The sequence below is a fragment of the Symphalangus syndactylus genome, chromosome 1, assembly GCF_028878055.3.
Source record: "Symphalangus syndactylus isolate Jambi chromosome 1, NHGRI_mSymSyn1-v2.1_pri, whole genome shotgun sequence".
Lineage (NCBI taxonomy): Eukaryota > Metazoa > Chordata > Mammalia > Primates > Hylobatidae > Symphalangus > Symphalangus syndactylus.
Window position 1 is genome coordinate 32,122,482 of NC_072423.2, and position 20,544 is coordinate 32,143,025.

Sequence of the window (20,544 nt, forward strand, 5' to 3'; positions counted from 1 at the left end):
AACTGTCTCTTAAGAAAAAAAAAAGTCCTGCAACAGCATGTACAACTCTCCAAAGCTGTGCTCCAATAATGAAGAGAATCAAAAGAGGTGGCAAGCACATTCTAGGTAGGTTAAATCTCTAAATGAAACCAAAGCTTTACAAAGTTGTGTACCTTTTACCTGTCTCTTCCACAGTGAGACTAGAGGTTCAGTTAACCAGGCAATATCAGTTTCTAGAGCAGTTATATCATTATCACTCTCATGTGCTTTGTATCTAGAAAAGCAGCTTTTCAGGCCCATTCTCTCACCTGAAAAAGGAAGGGATTGAACTAGGTCATTGAGTTTCAAACACTTTTCTGTTTTGTTTGGAGCAGGGCAGGGTGAAAGCTGGTAGAGGCATTGAGCACCCCAGTTTGACTCACCCCTTCTCCAAGCCCAACTCTATGGAGTCCGCTTTGGGCACTGTTAGGAACACACCCTGAGCTTCCTGGACTAGCTGGTCCAGATGGTCCCTTCCCAGCTCTGAGGGTCCCTTTTTGTTAAATTGAATATAGTTGTAGGGTAACAAAGTGACAGTGAGGGTCTGGAAGTCTGCGAGTAGAGTAGCAGACATGTACAGTAGCAGACGTACTCACAAAGGAAGTGGTTTACTACAAGCAGGAAGTCTCTAAAATACAGCAAGAAGCCATGTGGAATTCCAGACACTGAGATGCTGTAGCAAGTGACAGAGTAATCTGGCTGGGACACTTAGTGAACAGCGTTTTTTCTCTCCTTTAAACAAAGACACTTTGGGGAAGAGTTTCAGCTAGTAATTCAAGTCCATACGAATTTCCTATATGCCTATTGTGGATACATGACTGATGGGGCCCCAGTCTTACTTGAAATTCATCATGCAGATCAAGTTGCCCTTAATCAGCGTCTGTCCCAAAATACCTAAAATCAAATTTTCCACTCATCTTCTTAAGTCCTTTAGAAAGAAGTTTCTGATTCTCTATGACCTTTATATGTTGGGTTTGGGGAATTTTTAGTGCCTGTATATATAGGTTTTTCAACATTTTATGTTGTAAGTCAGAATAGTTCTCATACCCCACAAAGAGGAGCATGCAAGGGGCCTCTCTGAATGAATCATCACATCTAGAGTAGCTTTCCCAGAGAGGCAGCCAGCATCAAGTAGCCTAAGAGCAAACTTGCCGGAGGATTCACCAGCTCCTACTCCATATTCCACCACCTTGACTCCCCTTCCTGCTGTCACTGTAGTTACAGGAAGCTCTGTATCTTCTGTAGCATCTAAAATCACAACAGCCATAACTGTTTTCCTCCCACTTCCTCCAATATCCAGCTTCAGCCTAAAATTTTTCCCAGTGCCACAAATGTCAATTGTAACATACAAAGAAGTATTCAGAAAAGAATGCATATTTATCTCATAAATACTTTGTTTCATAACCACTTTGACTACAACTTAAAAATCTAAGTTGACTGCATTCTGATAAATATTCTTCACCTTTAAGGCCAGAAGAGTATGTTGAAAGAGTGGTTAGACATCCTATTAATTTTCTTGATACTGCATTAGGAATTTAAGTTGACAAATTCAGAGAGCTATTAGCTTTTGAATAGTGCATGAAAATGAATGAATTCGACTAGTATTTTGTGAAAACATGACAAAAATTACAGAGCTACTAATATCAACTTTGTACCACAAATTGTCTTGGAAAAAAGAAATCTTCATAAAATTGCCCAAACTTGAATTGATCAGAGCTCTTGGATTGCTTCATCTATGCTATGTGCCTACACAGTTTAAATCTCTTTCTCCTTCTTTCTCTCTTTCAAACCATACAACATGTTGTTAAAGTTAAATTTAGTGATATATTTCATAAAGTATTAATATGGTCAAACTCACCAGAAGAGGGGAGAAAATCATGAACAAATTATCACCTAAACAAATCATCCCTTTATGAAAGCTAGTAATCTGTTCCAGAATTCCCTCCTCTACTTCTCCCTCTCTCCTGCTTGGGAAAAGGTTGCCATGGAGTTTGACATAGCCGGTGTAGCTGGTATCTACAAACTCCTCCCACTTCAGAAGTTGGGTTACAGTAAAAAGGAGAGCATTAGGCACTGGTTTGGAGGGTTTGTTGTTGTTTGGTTGGGTTTTTATTTGAGACAGGGTCTTACTATGTTACCTAGGCTGTTCTCAAACTCCTGAGCTCAAGTGATTCTCCTGCCTTAGCCTCCCGAGTAGCTGGGATTACAGGCGTGAGCCACTATGCCTGACCCAAAAGGGGGAGTGTTGAAGGAAAAGATGCCACAAGGCAGAGGAGAGCTGACCTTGTCTTTTCCTCCTTTCTCTTCTTAGCTTTCAGTTCTCCCCAGATAACTGCAGAGGAGATAGATCAGGGACAACCTCAGCCATCAAAGCCACCATGAGGACATGGCTTCGAGTCACTCTATACTATGTATATGCCATGGGTGTCATGACCGAATCAAGTAGGTGACAGATAAAATCCAAGTGTTTGTTTATCAGAGAAGAGAGAAGAAAAAAATGAGAAGCACAAAAGTGAAGGAGGAAGCATAAAAGTGAAGAAATTAATGAATTTCCCAAACATAATGTTGAATAAAAGAAATCAGATATGAAAAAACACATTTAGTATGACTTTATGTACATGAAGTTCAAAAATGGCCACAAGTCTTTTTATCCTATTGGGAAGTGGTGGCTAGAGCGGGCACAAGAGGACTTGGAGTTAATATCATGGTTCTTGATGGAGGCTCAAGGCACTGTTTAGATGGGCATGGGCACATTCAGTGAGCTGAGATCCATCGGGCTGTACACTTAGGATGTGTGCACTTTTCTCCATGGATGTTTGTTTAAAAACCTAAGGAGTGGTCATTGAAAATATGGCTGAAAAGGCCGGGCGCGGTGGCTCACGCTTGTAATCCCAGCACTTTGGGAGGCTGAGGTGGGCGGATCATGAGGTCAGGAGATCGAGACCACGGTGAAACCCCATCTCTATTAAAAATACAAAAAATTAGCCGGGCGTGGTGGCGGGCGCCTGTAGTCCCAGCTACTCAGAGAGGCTGAGGCAGGAGAATGGCATGAACCCAGGAGGCGGAGCTTGCAGTGAGCCGAGATTGCGCCACTGCACTCCAGCCTGGGCGACAGAGCGAGACTCCGTCTCAAAAAAAAAAAAAAAAAAAAAAAAGAAAATATGGCTGAAATAGATCGTGCCTGGGTAGAAAAGTGTCCCGTCCAAAAGCAAATATTTTATAGAGAAATGCACAAGTCAAAAAATTTCACTTGGAAGAAAGTTGAAGATTTCTACTGCAGCCCTTGGTCAAGTCATGACATTTTAAAACAAAAACCAGACCTACAGTTTTCCCCTTTATTTTGTGTGTTCCTGCTTCTCTCTGCCCTGTAACTATGTGTTTAAAAACTCATTCCCATACCCAGACTAGTTGGGAGCTCAGTACTACACACTTGTAAAACCATCTACAATGGCTTATTTTATAAGATAAGAAAAAGTATACTTGAAAGGGTAATCCATCCTGGTTGACAGAAATTTTTTCTTGTTGGCTTTTACTATCTAAAACTCTTTATGAACAGAGACAAAACTGTCTCCAAGGACAATAATCGTTTGAGCAGTGCTGATACTGGGGAAAAGGTTATCTAGGTACAAGAGACATTTAAAGGTTTTACATGAATCACTTGAGACCAATTTTACTAGCCATTGTTCTATTTTTCATTTAATTTATACCTGACACTTTAACACCTACAGCACACTGCATCCTTAATACCAGAATAAAAACAAATAAAAATCCCTTCTTCATACCTGCCCAATTTCCTGAAAAGATACAAAAATTAATACATGCTTACTAATTGCTTTTTTATCTGGATGATGATTTAAAATTTTAAGTCTGTTCATTAACTGACACCAAAAGTGGGCCTTTTGAATATGTGCTAATGCATTGGCTTACAAAGAATCTTGTGGCTTCCTCGCTGCAGCCCACATGGTACAGTATTCTATGTATGTAGGCTGAACACTGTGGTTTGCTTCTTTTCAGCATGAGCTACTCCTGCACTCTGAACTGAGAAAGAATCTGAATTAATAATGTGACAGCTTTATTGGCAGTAGGATGAAGTTGAACATACTGAACCAAGATGAGAGATGAGAAAGACACCAGTTTAGGCCATTTGGGTTTCTTGCTAATGTTGAAAAAAAAAAAAAACTAATACAAGATTTTAAACAGTCTTATCTGGATGTTTAAACTTTAGGGATTAGAAAAAAGCCCCACTCCAAAAAAGCAGGAGCAAAGAAATGTTAGGTGATTTATAAAAAATTGGAGGACTAAGGACTGTTAAGACATTGGAATAGGAATCACTGAAGGAGTGTGTGTTGCCTTCTATGGAGATATTAAAGCTTAATATAGACCCACCTATTTAATTTTTTTCATATCCGTTAGTGCAAACTCCCTAACAAAGTCTAAATGAACAAGCATTCTTTTTGATGCTCATGATGTGCAAAGGGCTGGGTTTATCCAGGGCAGGGGTAGCGAGGGAAGTGAAATACAGAACTGAATACAAAACATTTAAATTGTAAATTCTCCGAGGCCACATCCTATGTCTCTCATAGAATCCTAGTGCGGTGTTTTAAGCACATAGTAAAGGCACAACTTTTTAAACGAGCAAGAACTTAATAAAAACAAACATTGAGTAATATTGTATGATTCCACTTACATGAGGTACCTAGAATAGGCAAATTCATAATAACAGAAAGCAGAATACAGGTTACCAGGGCTGGGGCAGGAGAGACTGAGGAGTTGTTTATTGGGTATAGAATTTCTATTTGGAATAACAAAAAAGTTCTAGAAATGGATGGTGGTGATGGTTACATAATATCGTGAATGTATATAATGCCACTGCATTGAACATCTAAAAATGGTTAAAATGATAAATTTTATGTTATATATATTTTACTACCTTGAAATTTTTAAATAAAAATAAAAATAGCAAGCATTGAGTGCTTGGCTAGACAGGAATAGTGAACTGTTTTCTCAGGAGGCTCTGGCCACCTCTTCACAGAAGCCTCTGGAACTCAAGCACCCCCGTGTGTGGGAAGCCCCACAAAGGAGCAGCAGTGCTGGTACTGGGGCTGGCTGATTTGTGGGTAATAGAAGCTGTCTCTCCCACTTGAAGATGGTGTATTTGCTAATAGAGACTTCTGCTTCCTGCGAAGCAATCTTTCACACACTTGAAGACACTAGCCCCAAAATACTATGGGGTGGAGGTGGGAAGACCTGAACTTTGGTCTCAAATATCTTACTTGCTGTCTGGGCAATTTAGACTTCTCAGGCCTCAGTTACCATTTCTGCAAATTAAAGTAATGGGACCAGATGGTACATGGCTTCTACCAGCTCTACAATTCTCTGATTCAAAGGTATCCCTTAACTGCTTTTTTCTATATAGTTTCTACTTAATTACGTGATGAAAATAGTTTCCCATTTCTTTAGCCATCACTATTATTTTCTGGACTCTCCAGTTTCTTCCCGTTTTTTTTTTCTTTCCAGAGGAAGAGTGATCCAAAGTAAACATATCAGTTTCATAAAGTTATGATTAGTGGATAATATGGAGGAGACATCACTTGTAAATTCTAATTATAACACAAAATCACTGTAACTTTTTCTTTCTTTTTTAGTTTTCTAAGCAATAATATTATACTGCTGACTTGTTTTTGACCATTGATAAATTATGGTAGTTGAGAATCAAGTTATACAGTAACAGTAACTATTTTCCTTTCCTTAGATCATTTGGGTAATAAAAAGCAGCCCAGTGGCTCCTCCCTCCATAGGTAAGGATGAGAGTATGAACAAAGAAACTTTTATAACCACTTTCCATTATTTAGAAGCAATAAGGAGCGTGCAGTGGTTCTTTATCTAACCTGTAGTTCCTCTATTCAGATTAAATTCATTCCGCTCAGTCAAAGCTGCTGTTAAAAAGAAAATTCTTTTTAAAAATCTTTTTCAACATCTAAGTATATTTTACATACTATAATTTATGCCATTTCAAATTCATCAAGTGTGGCTATATCATAGAATGTGCGTATAAAGTTGTTAGGGTGAATTCAGTTTTAAAGGAGATTTTCTGTTAAAAGTCTGTTTACTTACATAATAACAAATATCAATCTGATTGAGCAATTCACACTTCAATACAGTGATCTTTTAATAAATGAAGTAGATACACCAAAACCCCTAAAAGCACTTGCAGGGTAATAGACAAACTTACCCTGAATATTAAAGTAGTATGAAGAAATAGATACCATCCCAAGAAAGGGAAAAATAAAACAAAATTCATGAAATGAAAGAACGCATTCCCACTGTAAAATAATATACCAAAAATATTTCAATGGGATGTTTTATTAGGTTATTATTATTTTTAAGGTTTTTCTTTTTTAATTTCATGGTAGATTAAGTTTCTAAATCAGACTTCAAGTATATTACTATCAGAAAATACAGAAAGTTCCTGCACTATATATATAATATATATATATTTTTTCTTTTCTTTTTTTCTTTTTGAGACAGAGTCTCACTCTGTCACCCAGGCTGAAGTGCAGTGGCACAATCTCAGCTCACTGCAACCTCCGCCTCCCAGGTTCAAGCAATTCTCATGCCTCAGCCTCCCGAGTAGCTGGGATTACAGGCGTGCACCATCGCGCCCAGCTAATGTTTGTATTTTTAGTAGAGACAGGGTTTCACCATGTTGGTCAGGCTGGTCTCAAACTCCTGACCTCAGGTAATCTGCCCACCTCGGCCTCCCAAAGTGCTGGGATTACAGGCGTGAGCCACAGCGCCCGGCCCATATTTTCTTTAGGTAATGATAAATCATATTTGAAGAACGCCTAAAAGGAATCCAATAATGCCTCAAATGCACAAACCTATTAGAACCGATTTTATTCAAAATTACAATGACAAAATAATATACAGAGGCAAAAATCTTTATTAAATGACCATATTGTAATCTGATACAATATTTCCTGATATAAGAGAATGAATTATGAACTGGTTTATAACATATTTTTTAAAACCCAAGGTAAAACAAAACTAGTAGATAAACTGCACACATTATCATTTAAATTTTGTGATTATTTCCTATTTCAACATCCTCTTCCGTATACCCATTGATTGCCCTGTGCTTTTCACTGCGTTTCTCAACTACACTCCCCCTCCTGGATTGTGAACATTCGCTACAAAATCTCTTTAAAACACCACCACCACCACAAACTTCCCATTGCTGCCAGGCTCTCAGATTGTCTAGCTCTCCCAGAAAAGGAGAATAAGCTAAATTCACAATAAGGTGGATCTAAGGGATAACAGGTCTTTTCCAACCTGATTCCTCCCTTTTCCTCCACCCTCACCTCTCACCACTGGGCCTCTCCTTTCCAGCCACGGTAAACTGCTTTCTCACACTTCCACGCCTGGCATGATTGGCTCCTTCAACCTTCACCGTGGAGCAGCCTTCACACACATACATTCCCTCTTCCTCTTCATGCTTTGGCTAGCTCTTAATCTTCATTCAGAGAGACTCCAGGAAAACTTCTTGACACCCTCTACCTCACACCCCATAGCTGAGTGTGATGTCTCATTTAGGTATGTATGTACAGATATATCCTTTGTATGTGTGTATATACATATCTATCACTTATTATAATGTATACTTATCATAGTACTATTACAATGTGTCACTGTTTTTACTGTGTCTTTCAATAGGCTGAAAGCTATTTCAGGGCAAAGATCATTTAACAGAAAATTTTATATCCCTAACATCTAACATAATGCTTAACTTATAGTCATTGCTTGTAAATGTTTAGTAAATGAATAGCTGGATAAACAAATAGTCAAGGGCAGGGAGAGGTTGTCCTGTTCCTAAAGTACATTATGGAGGTGGCCACCTCCTGCTGCAAAAAGTGAGCCATTCCTAATTTTCACTACATTCTGTACTTGTAGTCAAGTAACCATTCAGAGATAGAGATAGATGGGTCAATGGATGGATGGATAGATAGATAGATACATAGATAGATAGATAGATAGATAGATAGATAGATAGATAGATAGACAGACAGACAGACAGACAGACAGACAGATAGACAAACACAGATTCTTTGTAGCCTAGGAACAAACAGCCTAACGGTGGGTGGATCACTTGAAGTCAGGAGTTCGTGACCGGCCTGGCCAACATAGAGAAATCCCAACTCTACTAAAAATATAAAAATTAGCCGGGCATGGTGGCGTATGCCTGTAATCCCAGCTACTTGGGAAGCTGAGGTGTGAAAATCGCTTGAACCTGGGAGGCGGAGGTTGCAGTGAACTGAGTTCACACCACAGATTGGTTTGAGGCTCTGTCTCAAAAAAATAAATAAATAAAATAAATTGCAAACAAAAATCTAGTGCAGATTAGGTCTAAACAAATTATTTTTTACTTAAGACAGTGTCCCCCAAATTGAAAATTACCAGCTTCAGAATCATAATAAAGTCTCCTTGAATTCACATTTACAGGCAGCATTGCCAATAGACAAACCATATGCTTCTCAAACACAGGGATGACTATTTGTCAAGTATAAATAGATGATGGTGTGATTAATAAAATCCAAATAAATTTAAAGATGGTATTGAATTTATAGTCAGTTTATCATTAAATATTTTCTCAGCTAATGTAAAATAAGTATTAATGAGTTCTTGAAAATGTTGGCATTATTAAAAGTATCTCAAGCCAACGAAAAGATTGGGAATTGCTAGTCTAGGGTTCTTTAAAAACTCTGCAGAGGAGGTTTGAGTTTCTGGGTTCCAGTGCCTTAATAAGTATATATGTAGGCTAACCTCTTTACTTCCTTTCAGAAAGATTATCAACAAAAATACTTGCAATGTATTAAGTTTTACTGATGAACATGACAAGAATGGACTTACATTTGGAGTAATACATTTGAAGTAATACATTTGAAGTAATAAAAGGAAAGTAAACAACTATATACACACATGCTAAAATCCATATAAAAATCTATTAATTTAATTTATTGGGTCTCCTCCATAGATCTGCTCATCTACAGAGTGTACTGAAACTTTCCCTTAGCACGAAGTTAACTGAGCCCCTCAGACTGCTTCGAACCTGCTTTCCCACCTCCACTTTGTAAAGAGCTCCAAGTTCATTAACCAAGTGGTCCTTCTTTAACAGCAATAACAACAAATGGGAAGAATAGATAGGAACTCATCAGCAACTCTAAGGCAGGTTGATTACCTGGTGCTCCTTAAACTGGGGGCTCTTGTTAAATTCACTTTGCTTCCTGAAGAAAGCTGGGCCAAGATGCGGTCTGCCTGTAGCCTAGATATAATCATCCATGTCAAGGGTTTGCGGCTGATAGTGTAAACCAAAAGAAGATATGTCAGCATCTACTACTCAGATCCCTGCAGAGGTCTTACAACTGTCAAGGCATTTGCAATACTGCACGGTACTTGGCTACCTACACAGCTATGACTTCCTGCAAATGGTCACCTTGTATACCAGTTTTGCCTTGCCACGGGGAGCTCACCTTTTCAACTCTGAGTGGTAGGGAGAGTCTAATAACTAGAGGGACTGAAGCATCTGAAACTTTCTTTAGAAGGGACCTCTGTCCTACGGGGAAAGTGATTCTTCTTAAGGATGGAGCAGGACCATCCGTCTTCCCATGAGCAGGACCTAGAGACAAAAAGGCTTCTCAGAACTCCATGCCCAGAGGCTGCCAAGTAATTGGTCCTGGTGCTCTGCAGCCAGAGACTGATGGCCTCTCTGCTGGGGCCAGTAATCACCGTCTGCCGGGCCTGGATGACCAGTGGGCTGGGTCTGATGCTCTGTCTGCCTTTGTCCCCTATATGGCTGTCACTGTCCTTCTCTTTCTTCCCCCCACTCCTCTCTGACATTACCTCTCTTTCTCACTCTGCCTCTCAATTTCTGTGTGTGTGTGTGTGTGTGTGTGTGTGCACATGCGCGTCTACCTTTCTCACTGTTTCTTCCTGTGTCTATGTGTGCACACGTCTGTGCACATTTGTCTGTGAATCTGTCTTGTCTGCATGTGTGTCTATGTTTGTGTGCGTTTGTCTTTATGTCTGTCTGTCCTTGTGTGTGTCTGTCTTTCTTTCTCCTGTGTATAGGTCTGTCTGTATGTGGACATGTGTGTGTCTGTGTGTCTTTCCTTCTATCTCTCTGTCTCTCTACGGGTCTCTGTCCCTCTTTCTGTGCATGTCTGTGTGTCTCCTATTTGTGTATGGCTGTGTTGTGTCTTTCTCTTTGTGTCACTCCCTTTTCATGTCTGTTTCTCCGTGTCTCTCTCTTCATTGGGGGCTGTATGTCTGTGTGTGTATGTGTGTCTCTTCCTCTCTGTGCATCTCTCCATTTATCTCTCTCTGTGTGTCTCTGTCCCTCTGTATGTGTGTCTCTCTCTCTCTGTGTTTCTCTCTGGGTCTATGTTCCCTCTCTCTCTCTGCCTGTCTATCCTCCCTCCCTCCTTTTTCCCTTCACACTCCTGATGCAAAACACATCCCCATCAGAAGCACTTCCCATCACTTACTCTGATGGGGGTTGGGGGCTGGGGGACTATCCTCCATCAAGGTGCAAATCAGGCATTCCTGAGGGTAGGTGAGGAGTGAAAAACTTCCTTCTACCCCCCAAATTCTGATTCATTTATTTCTTTCCTGTTGTAAGTCGATTCTTGTTTCCTTTCATTTAAAAACTCCATATTTCTATTCTCTTTTTAAAAGATTTTTACTCCCTAATTTGGGATTTGTATTTAATGGTTTTCAGTTGTCATTTTTACCTTTCATAATTTTAAGCTTTAATTTGTTGGTATTAGCCTTTCATGTCACATTAAATCTTGTTTATTTTGCCTCCATATTTATTTTGATTTTTAACATTTTACCTTTGTCATATTTTGCACATACATAACATTTTTATTCTAATCATTTTTCTATTCTCTTTTCTTATTCTTCACTTTTTAAACTTTAACTTGCTATCTTTGAGTTTTCCCTTATTTTCTTACTTATATTTTATTTGATCTCATTTTGCTTTATGATTTGTTCTTATAATGGCTATTGAGAATGATGACCAAGACGGTGGCAGTAGCAGTGAGACCCACAACGAAATTCAGGGTCACCAGAATCCTTCTTCCCTGCCACCCCCTGCCAATAACATCTACAGCCAACTTTCCACTCTTTCTCAGATAGCTCTCCATAAACCTCTCGCCAGGTAGGCCCAGGAAGGTTTTGAGACCCAGGTGCTAGAATTTGCCAGTCTCCCTCAAAGAATGGAGGGGGTCATCCTGGGAAATGAGTGTCACCAGGATCAGATCCACCTTTGGGCTTAGGCCCTGTTAAGGAGACTGCAGAATTCATCTGTGCTTCTCCGTGGAGGCCCTGTTGGGTCTCCTTGTAGGAAGAACCACAGCCAAGAGAAATGCTTGTCTGTTCCCGGACTCACCCCAGGGGTGCCCAATCAGACTGTTTTACTTCCCACCCAGTCTCAAAAGGCAACCTAGTCCTAAGAATTTTTAAAATATAAATTCCGCAATGTATCTCCATTTCTCAAACCCATCATTTCATCTCATCAAGGAGCCCAGAGGTGAATTTTTTTTAAGCAAGTAGTTATTTAATGCAGTGAACAATTTATCTTAGTCTGTTTTGTGTGCACAGGTCATCATAGATTTCTCAAAGAATGAAAGGGAAGAAATGCTACTTCACTACTCTTGAAGTTTCTCTTCATATAGAATAAACTCCATTTCTCTCTCTCTCTCTTTTTTTTTTTTCTCTCCCCACCCTTTACCCCTCAAGTATACTTGAAAAGAGTAAGTTGGGCATGCTCACTTCATCTCCTCCCTCTTTTTGCTTGGGAGCTGGCAAACCTTCCAAGAGCATGCACTTTTACTTTATGCCATAAGATATACAAAGACCTGCCTCAACACGGGAGGCCTATCCAATTCTGGGGACCACTATTAGGAAACCCACCTACCCACAATATTAGTACATTCCCTAATACCTGATTTATTACTAATAAAAGTGACTTGGATCTCTATATATTGACTTTTTGATCTTTCTTTCAGGGTTCAAACTTTGGAGCATTAAGAGAGAATGTGATATATTGGATCCCTTTATAAACAGATGAGAAGACTATTTGATTCTCCTGTTCACATGTCGATTCATCTGGTTTATTTATTCATTCATTTAATACACATTTACTGAAGGCTCCCTTTGGTCCAGACACATTGCTTGGCAGAATATTGTGCAGAACACTGACACTTGGCAATCTCTCTCAAGCTGACTTATTCTCACTTGGCCTTCAGGGTTGAAGGCAAGAATGAAAAGCAAATCCTAATTACATGTGCTCTTAATGTAATGCTGGGTTCCAATAGTGAAAAATATCACATCTCCAGTGTGAGTGTTGAATTCTGTGGTACCCTGAGTGCCAATAATCTCCATCTAAGGAGGAAAAAACTGTCTATTTAACTTTAAGCAAATAAAATGTACACTTGTTGTCTTGGTGAAATTATTGATCACACCCTTTTGACTCTCCAGAGAGCCTAATTTGGATGATCAATTATATGGATACCATCAGAAGATCCAATTCATTATTCAATCAAATATTCATTAAGAATAAGTATTAACAGTGAAGAACAGATGAATAAAAGCACATGGTTATACAGGAACTCCTTAGTAAGGGTAAGAGTGGAAGGTAGAGGCCATCCTTCACTCCTTCACATAAAATCTCCTAGCCCCACAAAAATCAAAAGATATTAAAGTAAATGCTCCTTGAAATGTATTAGTGAGTTCAATACACAGAGTATCATGAAAAAGGGCATCAATCGCCATGTTTTCATTAAGGGTTACAAATGATGTTCCCTAACACAACAGGCAGAAGATTTACATTTCAGTGTTTTACTACCCCCATGCCTTCCTCTGCACTTGCTTGGCAAAAATCATCCTTCTGGGATAGCAACATCCTAACAATTTTCCTTAAAAGGGTTAAAGACTAAATTTGTACACAAATGCTCACACACAAACATGACAAAATGAAGTCTAATCCTTGAAAAATCACAAAGCCCTTTTCCGATTCATTATAGTTTTCACTTCTAAAAACATAAAACAAGACTTTTGCTATGATGACATAACGAGTAAATTCCAGTCTGGTTTTAGTTCTTTCTTTCAAGAGGGAGAAAGGTACAGGCTTCTTAGAGCTAAGCCCATTCCCTCTGTGTATACTATTGTTGATTTCCCCAGGGAAATCCATGAAACTCTGGAAGAACCACCGTCAAATCATTATAGAAACATGCTACACAGCTTGTTTTTTCTTATGGTACCCATATAATTGATCATCCAAACCAGGTTTTCTGGAGAGTTAAAGATGGTGATCAATAATTTCACCAAGACAACAAGTATACATCAGGGGTATCCTGGACAAACTGGAATATGGCCACCCTACTGATGCTCCATGTCTCCCCAGCTACCCACATTCACATTGCACTGAGAGGCAATCTGTCATTTCACACTCTCCCAAGGGCGGCACCTTCCATTATGCATTACCTGAGGATGCAAAACTGAAAACCTAAGCAAGTGTTCCAGACCTTCCATCATGGTGATAACATCTTTACCACTTCTGAAATATTCTTAGCCTCTTTTCATGCACATCTTGAATCTTTCTGTCTCATTAAACTCAAGAAACTACCTTGCAGGATCTTCATGGTTTCCCCTGTAGCAACTGTGCCCAGAAAGCCATTAGGACTGAGTCATTTTATGTTATTAACAACTGAAGCAAAACGAAAAATTCCTCCCATTTGCTTCATTTTGCATTAAAAAGTAAATCCCCCCCAAAAAAATTGTTTAGAGATAAGTTACCTTTCCACATCCACTTAACACATAGTGCATTTCATTTGCATTAAAATGAAAATGTGGCTGTCGTAATCCATTATAATTCTGTTACAAATTCTGAGTGCACTAAAGGTGAGGGCATTTTGATACTTACAAAAGAAAAAGGAAAAAGAGACCCCATTAGCCAACATCTTACTTAGCAACTTAGCAATTCATACAATCATAATAATAATTAACATTTATGCAGCCCTCACCAAGAACATGCAATTTTCTATGTCTTTTACATTTATTATGTCACTTCTTCCTCACAACAACCTTATAATGTCAGTGGCATTATTCTCCCCATCTTACAGATGATGGAACTCAAATCTAAGTTGGTTGAGGAATTTACCTAGGTCCTCACAGCTAAAAAATGGCAATGGTATAATAAAACCAGTTGAGCATTTAAAAACAAATGAAAAGAGAACTCTCACAGGCATCCAGTCTTTTCATTAATATAATTATCTATATCAGAGAAGTTTAGTTCCTAAATCCACATTGAAGCCTCAATCAACTATTGAAAACACGATTGCATTATCTGCAGCAAATTTCTTCCCATAGAAAGAACGGGTGAGTTTATGACTCTTGAGAGATACAAATTATAGCAAGTTTTCTGTTAATTATATCATAATCTTTCTGCCAATACATTATAGTTTCCTATGGAAGACTAAAATTAAAGGAAATAAATTAAAGGAAATAAAAAACAACTCAATTTCAACAAGATTTTGTCATTAGGAAGAATATAAGATGTACTTTTGAGTCCATTATCCAACTTTTATTATATATACATGTTAGTCAATTTTCCCCGGACTTAGCTGACTGCTCCCCTAGAAACACAAATATTCATGCTCTCTTTGTGTCATAACTTCAGGGTGATATGTGTTTTCAGATATGGTACATAATACATACCTTCAGGGTGATACGTGTTTTCAGATATGGTACCTATCTTAAGTTACCTGGAAGCAATGTCTCAGTTACAGAAAAAAACACATCATCAACATTCAAAGTCTGAAGTTCATCATGTGTGGAAAAGAAAAGCAAGAAAAAACAATCTTCATTCCCCACATTCTTTATCCAGTATAGTATATTTTTAGGGAAGAAGATTACTTGGCCAGCTATAACATTGTACGTGTAACTACTTCACCATCATCATCAACCACCCCAATCTATGCTGTTCCCTAAAGTATAAGCAGAAAAACATAACCAACATCACTTTGGAGCAATGTTTCTCAACATCTTTTCATTACTTTCCCTTTAAGGTATGCTTTTAGACTTTGTTTCTATTACTACCCTATGCAATTTTAATACCGTACATATACTGTAGATCAGTATACCGTATAAATCCATTGTTTATATACTCTATGCATATCTATTCTTTATACATTAAAAGGGTAAGACTTTTGTCTCCCTCAAAAGTTGTTGCCCCCTTGGGGGCAATATCACCTCCTATTAAGACTGCATGTTTTATACTTTGGGAGGCCAAGGCAGGTGGATCACCTAAGGTCAGAAGTTCGAGAACAGCCTGGCCAACATGGTGAGACCTCATCTCTACTACAAATACAAAATTAGCCAGCCATGGTGGCTCATGCCTATAATCCCAGCTACTTGGGAGGCTGAGGCAGGAGAATCACTTGAACCCGGGAGGCGGAAGTTGCAGTGAGTGGAGACTGTGCCATTCCACTCCAACCTGGGCAACAAGAGCGAAACTCTGTCTCAGAAAACAAAACAAAAACAAAGACTGCAGATTTTAAAGTTTAAAAAGACCGAAGCCACTTGGGGAGGATGTGTGCATGTTCTTAGTTGGTTGTACAGGTACAAATGTATGTGTTTGTGTGTATGTATGCATACAGATATGTGTGTGCTTTCCAGATAAGAAAAAGTCTGCATACAATTTTAACAATAACAGCTAACATGTAGTGCCTTTACTATATGTCAGGTGTTCATGTGATCACTTTACTTGATTCAGCTTGATTATTCCTTACATCAATCCTATGAAGCATGGTAATATTATTATCCCTATTTTACAAAAAAGAAAACTATGGAGAGAACTTATTTTCCCAAGATTACTCAGCTAATCAATGGAAAAGCCGAGATTTGGACCTAAGCAGTCTGGCTCCAAAGTCTATACTTTTTATTCATACTAAACCATATTTTGATTCTGCTTCTATAAAATTCTATACTTTCTCATTCTCTAATCTGTTCCTCAGCATTACCCTGTGAGGTAGGCAGAGAAGATACCATTATTTCTGTTTTACCAGAGACTCACGGTCACATAGTGGAGCAGCCACAGGGGCGGGTGAAAAAGAAGTTTTCGTTCTGTCTACATAGACATGTATAACTCGAATCCAGATGGGTATAATATATACAAGGGAAAGGTGGCCCTCTAAAGAGCATGCTCTTCATCCACAAGCAGGGAGCAGCAGCAATGTGTACCTATTCATATCAGGGCACCAATTACTCCAGATACAGAGCAGAGATAGCACGGGAGTCAATGACTTCGTGGTGAAGCCAGGCACACCAGTCAACTTGCCCACCCTACTCTCAGGGTCCCTTCCAAAGCTTCCATGAAGACACTCAGAAGCAGAAGCAATCTCCCTGGACGACTGGAATAGAGGGACTTCTTCACATCCTGTTGCTTAGTTTCTTACCCTGATTGTGAGAAACAGTAATCCCACAATTTTCTGGGTATCTAGAGAACATTCAACTCCACATAGCTCACATTATGAACTGTCAGGACTGCCTGAACAACCTCCTCAGGCAGAGCTGCGTCCCAGGGCCTATTTTCAACTAGAGAAGGCTCCAGATCAATTTCCCTAGCTTGAAGTTTCTTTTTAGGGGTCTCCCCCCAGGAAAGTCCACTGAGCTGCCTTTTCTTTTTCCTACTGCTCTGCCACTGCTCAGTCAAGGCCATGAAAATGAATGTTTTAGACATTATCCTCTTTTACATATTTTGTCTATGTGGAAAAAGACAAGAAGTCAGAAAACATGAGCTTTGTCCCTGTAAATCCAATGACTAGTTTATCTTTAGAAAACTCAACTAATCTCTCTGACTTCCTGTTCTCTTATAAGAAAAAAAAGAATAGTTTGTCTCATATAAAGGAAACTCTAATCTCTCTCTCTGTTATAAATTCTAAAATTGAATGCATTGTCCAAGAATAAAAAAGAGGGCTTTATTAACTACAACAAAAACATCACGTAAAATTGGCTCTGCATCTTTAACTAGATCACCAGGGAAAGACCAAACTCTGAAAGTTCTGTGAGGGCTCAGTCACTACTGCTTCCCCAGTGTGTGGAATGCAGAAGGAAACCAATAAATACTTTTGGGAATTAATGAATTATTTGGAATTCAAGCAAGGACACTCATTTTACCTCCAGCTATCTCTGTTTCACTAGACTTCAAGAACATTCTGAAAAGTCTGAACCACAAAAGGGCATCCAATTGGCCTGGTCTTAGAGACTCCAGACTGACTGAACACGGCAAACTACTTTGTTATTCTGGTTGCTGTTATTTTCCTTAGAGAAAAGCTGCTGTTTCTTTGATCATTAGATCAGAGCTGCCGGTTTTAGCTTTGGCTCAGAGGACCAAACAGTGATCTTATTTTAACAATAGTATATGAAAAATGATTTCATACTGAAGAAAAGAGTTCAAAGTGATGCCGAAAATAATTTAAACAAACAGACTAATGCTTAAAGGCACTGCTAATTAGTCTAGTTGAATATATAGCCAAAGCCTGAATGTTTGTCTATCTCTTAGTTAGTTAAGCAGATTTTGTAACAACTAAAATAATACTCTCAGGACAAAAAACATAGATGCTTAAGAGGATAGTGTGGGCAAACTAGTTATACCTGAGCAAGACAGTCATGTTCATTGGCGTTGAAGTGCCAGTGAAGGGCCTGGAGGCCATTGCTTTTTATCCTAAGGGTCCCCAGAGTCATTTGTGATCTCTGACTGTTCAAGCTGGCGCCAAAGGCCTCTTCTTCATTTCTGAGATAGTCTTTGACATTGTTCCTGTACCGGGCCCACTGGATTGTACCACCAAGGAAGTCAAACACCTGGAAAACCATAAACAAGCCACCATAAGCATGGAGGCCACCTCCTAAGAGCATGGGGCCTATAGAGTAAGAAGGAGGCAAAAGGGAAAAGGCAATGGTGGTGAGGTGAGCTTTGGAGTCCCAGAAAGGAAGAGGAGGAATAGGTCTGTAAGAGTCCAGGAATGGCAATAGTAACACATGCAGTGCTATCAGTCTAGACCCTGTTAGACATTTAAAGAGACACCTAGGGTGGCAAGAGAATAGGGGAATTTCCATTTGTCCATGTGCAATTCTCTACTCTAGTCAGACATGGAACTATCTACTGAAGAACATTTCTGTCTGAAGTCAACATCAACGCAACTCTCCCCTCTTCTCTATCTCTCACCTTCCTTCATCCTGGCTCACAGTTCATCCTTTCCAATAGAGAAGAAAGCTTAGTAAACATGCAATGAGAAGGTGGTTTTAAAGTTGCTATTAAGAATAATTATTTTTCCTAAGATGTGTGATTCATACTTTAGATTTAGGTAAATGATTAAGAAACTGAAATTCTGGATCAATAGCTTTTGATACTATGGGAATCATTGTTTGCAGAGGCCAGGCTTCAGGTTTGAAATGAATGTCTGCATGAGTTGCTAATATAGACCAAGGAGAGCATCAGCACTCCTACTGCTGTGGTAATGATGCAGGCCAAAAGACACACCAGGAAAATGCTCACCCGTGACCATAGCCTCTTCTTTTCCTAGGGAAAATTAGAAAGCCATTATTCTCTGCTTAAGACACATTAGAAATATTGCCTCCTTTCTCGGTTCTTAAATTTTTCTTTATACTAACTTCAACTAAAATTCACCGACAAACATGATGAAAGGAGCTATTTTTTTAAATATACTTAAAATGTATGTTTTAATTATTTCATGTTAAATCAGGACATGATCAGAGCAGGTGGTACTGCATTTCTTAAGATGATAGATGGCTTAAAGAGTCTTTCCTGACCTCTGTGTTAAGGGTCTTAAGGGGAACTAGTCTCAAGATATAAACACCGAAATGCTGCATTGTAAAGAATACTAAAGATTCCAGCTTAGCTTCTATGTCTCATTTTCCTGATGAGGAAATTGAAGCCCAGAGGGGAGCAATGACTTGTGGAAAGCCACACTATTATCTGTAATTGTAGGTGTAGAAAGAATTTCTCCTGATTCCTCCGTTATTCTACTAAATCAAAGTACTATCACTGCATATCATTTCAGGATCATTAAATTATCTTTTTTGTGTTAGAAATCAAGTCTCGCTGTGTTGCCCAGGCTGGCCTCAAACTCCTGGCTCAAGAGATCCTCCTGCCTCAGCCTCCCAAGTAGCTGGGACTATATAAGTGTACAACACCAAACCAGATCATTAAAATGTTAATACTTATGATCCAGCATTCTCAAAGGAAAGCTTACATTTACACACAACTGTAAGGTCACATTTACATTTTTAAAAGAAAATGATGGCATATAACTTTATATATCTAAGAGTAATGCTTTGCTAGACATTAGTATTTCTTCCTTAATCACTGGCCTTGATCAGTGTTTCTCAAACTTTTTTTTTACTACATTCACATCAAGAAATACATTTCACCCTGTGATCCAGTACATGTACAGATATACATGCACAAACACACACACACACATACATACACACTACTGAAACAAAAGTTTCACAAAACAGTATTTGTTACTGTATTAATTTTAAAATGGCAATTCAAATCCACAATATTGATTTCATGACTAATGGATTACAACTTGGAGTTTGAAAACCTCCTGGATCCCTTTAAATAGAAGATAGGAAAAATTATTATTCTGCCTCCCCAAATTGATAAAGCAAACACTAAAAGAAGGACAATGAAAAACCAGCTGAACAAATAAATAAATAAATAAACCAGTTTCCCCTTTTAACTTGTCTGAAGCTCACTGATTGGCATGATTAAAGACATTGCCCCTAGAAAATCCCAGTTAAGAGGCGTATATTTTACCTGGTGATAAAAGCCATTAAGCTGAAAGCACTCATTAATACTATAAGCAACAATTCAAAGGGAGTTGGGCCATTAAAGAGCTAAATGGGTGTGAGTTTAGAGTTTATGAGAGGGGGCAAATCGAGAAATGTTCATAAGAGGAGATGCTATCTTTCTGAAGAGGGTCACTTAAGAAGAACTGATCTAAAAAGGGGTTCTTGCCTGAGCTCTGCATAAGGTCTTGGAGGGAACTAATCACAAGATATAAATCCCCACCTTACCATTCTAGAGATAGTGTTTATTGTCCCCATAGACAAACTATTCTGTGTTGCATCTTCACGCATTTCAAATGCTGAGCTGTCCATTGGCAAAAAGGAACAATCAATTCACTGAAAAAGAAAGGAGGGGAGAGGAAAAGATAGCTCTAGCAAACTGGGAGATCCCAGAGGAGAACAATGAGGATTCCTAAGTAAGGGCATACTTGCATAGAGCTGAAAGTGAAGGACATGGAATAAGGAAACTATCTATTCAATCAAAATCTTGGGTTTAAAAAAAATCCTTGCAAGAATTGCCAAATGAAAGACCAATAAAACACTTCCTTTGGTCCCCAACTCTTTGCCCACTGATGACACATATAGAGATAG

At 38.8% G+C, this 20,544-nt stretch overlaps 1 pseudogene; it reads right to left on the minus strand.

Moving 5' to 3' along the window:
• Positions 1 to 9,235: 9,235 nt before the first annotated feature.
• LOC129488183 (uncharacterized) lies at positions 9,236 to 20,265 on the minus strand (annotated as a pseudogene).
• Positions 20,266 to 20,544: the final 279 nt, after the last annotated feature.